This window comes from Eumetopias jubatus, unplaced genomic scaffold (genome assembly GCF_037043125.1).
Source record: "Eumetopias jubatus isolate StellerSeaLion01/CBP00866 unplaced genomic scaffold, mEumJub1_p1.0 scaffold_16, whole genome shotgun sequence".
Taxonomy (NCBI): Eukaryota; Metazoa; Chordata; class Mammalia; order Carnivora; family Otariidae; genus Eumetopias; species Eumetopias jubatus.
Genome location: NW_028274822.1, coordinates 40,186,719 through 40,190,506, shown reverse-complemented (window position 1 = coordinate 40,190,506; position 3,788 = coordinate 40,186,719).

Sequence of the window (3,788 nt, the reverse complement as noted above, 5' to 3'; positions counted from 1 at the left end):
GTGTTCTCAAGTCAAAAATTTTGAAGTTATTACTTAATAATGGTCAATTAATTGTCAACATTCCAAGTTGATATCATTTATGACCACTGTGCATCATTTACTAAGATATTTCTCCTCTTTAAAGGGAGAGTGCCAGGAAATATCTTAGTAAATGACCATATGGCTCCAGAGGATATTTCTGAAAGGCAAATTGTAGCAAACCCCTACTCTCCCTAAAATCCCTAGTGGCCCACCTTCACATATGAAATGATGTTGACATTCCTCGTCAGGCTGCATCAGGACCATTCTCCAGCCCATCCTGACGTGGTTTTCCCCTACCCACTCTACCTTCCAGTCACACTGAAATCACATTTCCCCCGTTGGAAATTCTCAGCACAAGTAGCTGACTCCTCTCTGCTTTGCAAGCCATTTCCTTTCTTTCAAGACTCAGCTCAAGAATCATCTCTCCCTGCAAACTTCCTTCCAGCACCCTAACACACTCCTCTTTGTTCCCACAGTGTGAGTAAAAATTTTATTTTAAAATTTTACACTTCTTTTTAAAACTATTTGACTTCTCTCAATAAACTTAATAGTTTTCAAGGGATAGAAATATCCTTCTGTCTAAAATGTAATTAAGTATTGGGCGCCTGGGTGGCTCAGATGGTTAAGCGTCTGCCTTCAGCTCAGGTCATGATCCCGGGCTCCTGGGATCGAGTCCCACATCGGGCTCCCTGCTCCTTGGGAGCCTGCTTCTCCCTCTGCCTCTCTCTCTCTCTCTCTGTCTTTCATGAATGAATAAATAAAAATCTTTAAAAAAAAATTTTAAAAATGTAATTAAGTATTTTGTAACTGTTGGATTAAATCCTTTAATATTTAAAAAATGATCTATGTGGGGTGCCTGGGTGGCTCGGTCAGTTAAGCGGTTAAATGGCTGCCTTTGGCCCAGGTCATGATCCTGGGTCCTAGGATTGAGTCCGGTATGGGGCTCCCTGCTCGGCAGGGAGTCTGCTTCTCCCTCTCCCCCACTTGTGCATGTGCTCACTCTCTCTCTCAGATAAATAAACAATTCTTTAAAAAAAATAAATGAGCTATGAGTTCAATGTCTGTGGTCTCCTTCTTCCTTGGGCTTCAGAGAAGCTGGTCTTTTCCTTAATCATCTTCCTTTTGAAGTAAAATCTTCCCTTTTCCCCTCTGACGTAGTTATGTCCTCTGAGTTGTAATTCTTAGTTCTATTCCCTACAGAAAATCTCCCTCATGAGACTGAGCAAATCTTTCTCTGAAATTGTCATTGTACACTAGAGACCTGTAGTAACTTAATTATTTCTCTGATTCCTGCCAAACCCTCAAGAAATCTTTGAGAAGATAAATTACCAGGTTGGAGTTTTAAGCCACACACTTATTTTAATATGCAAAGATATTAATTAAAACATAATTGTATTCAATTCCAAAATCTACATAAGGTAAACAGAATTTTGCATACTGTCACATATTTCCTAGGAATTAAGCTAGTCTGCTGCCTTTGATAATAATTGACTTAGGCCAAGATAAAGTCAGGTGGTTGGTTTTAATTTGGTAATCTCTTAAATTATACAACATACTTACAGAAACATCCAGAAATAGTTTGATTTTAATTCAGGTTTTAGTAGACAGTGGAGCTAGAGGTAAGGATTAAATGTTGCTCTGTGGCCCCAGACTGTGAGTCCCAACTGTAAACAAAAATTTCAAAAGTATCTGCTGTGAATTATAATACATGTATTTGGATTAGTGTATTTTTCTATCTCTCTTTTTACACAAAAGACATAAACAGGATAAAAAAAAACAATAGGTACAGTGTATAAGAGCTCATTTGAAAAATTACTTTTCCAATTTGCTCTTCAAACAAGCTTCTGAGTAGGTCTCTTGTATTTCCACGGACAAGATTAGGAAAGAAGCAAAACAGATGATTCATTATATGTGTTTTGGAGTTTGTAGGCTTCACCATAAGATTAATATGGCTTTTAGTCTAAATAGCTAATGCAAGGGCAAATCTAAATAAGGAAATATACTTACATTAGCATCTTTCCTTTTCTTTCCATGTGATTTGAAAAAAGTGAAGGAGACTGAATTGCTTGCTGGAATTCAGGGGGAAAAATGTCAATTTAACTCAGTGCAATCATTCAACATGAGTTCTGTATTGAGAGAACAATCCTACCTTACCATTCAATTCCAAATAGTATTTAATTGCTTTCTGAATCTCTTCCAACTTCAATTAGTGTTAATTTAGTGTGTAACTAAATATATTACCCTAAAATAATTAGGAATGGTACGGTGTCCTCCATAACATATGTGGTTTGTATTAGCAGCCTTGGTTCCCAAGAGTCTCAAGTAGGGAAATAGACAAAGAATCTCTTTTCTCAATATGATCTGTTCTCAGCCATACACAAAAAATATACATGCACACACATACATGGACTTAATTAGCAATAGATTCCTTTTGTCATTTGGGAGACACAGTCTGTTATTCGTTATGTGGAGTATGGTCTAAGTGCCTTGGCATGACATACCAGGCCCTCCAAGATTTGACTTCTCCTTCATCTCTGGCCTTGCCTCCCACACTCCGATTCCACTAATGTGACATGTTTTGTTTTCTCACACTTCCGTGTTTTTGTTTTTGTTTTTGTTGTGCTATCTGCTAAAGTGCCCTCCTAACTGAGCCACACCTACTCACATTTCCAGGCTCCTATCAACGGTGAGTGTGCTGGTTATTTTCTCTCTGCCCCTCCAGTTCTGCTTCTCACCCAGCTTTGTGCCCCAGGGGCTGGTGTGGGACGTCTCCTCCATCACTGTGCAACTCTGAGCTCTAGCTTGCAATTGAAGTTGGACAATGGGAGGCCCCATTGACAGGATGATTAGAGGGCAGGAGGAGAAAGAGGTCTGGGTATTTATTCCCTCCGCTTCTGCATGCTTTCATCCTTGCTGGTCTGCGCTTTGGTAGTGGCTTTGCTCTTCTCTCTGATGCCGTAGCTCCCATAGCTACAGCTCTCCCTTGATACTGGAAACAAAACCGGTCTATGGGTTTAATACTTCTTCCCACTCTTGTTCATCCTCGGGGCCTTCATCATCCTTGTTGGTTCTCTTAACCCTGCCCATACCTCTGTAAATAGTCTTTACGGCAAACTCTTCTCAGTGATACCTTGGAGTATGCCATTTCTCCCTTGCTGGGACATTAATACAGTTAGCCTCTTTATGACTCCACCTCCTGGGATAGACTTGAAGTTTTGTGCTCTCACTGAATCCATGGCAGACTTATATCATACAATCTGACATACTTGATTGCACCATTTCCTTAAAAGTTTATTTCCTTCTACAGTCAGAGGAATCCCTGTCGGCATCACTAGGGTAAAACTCAGTGCCTTGCACATATTTGGTGCTCCTTAAATTTTTTGAATAAATTGATAAATATTATGAATGGTTGGTGTGATTATTAATAATAACATGCTTTTTGAACATACATTATCTCATTTAACCATTACAGTAACTCTACAGAGCAGGATTAACATCTTCCTTTTACTGATGAGTAGACTGAACCTAGAGAGTATAAATAAGTGATTCAAGTAACAGTAAATGAAAAACTAAACCCAGGTCCTTTTTTTATTCTAAAGCTTGTTCTTGTAACCATTATGCTACAAAGCCTAAATAATGAGGGGTTCCTACAGAAACCCACAGAGTTTAGCCAAAGCCTTAGAAATATTTTTGAGTGGCTTCCTTATATTTTCTAAGATGTCCCAATCTCCATCTTGACCCTTGCTCAGGGACAAACATCTCTGTGT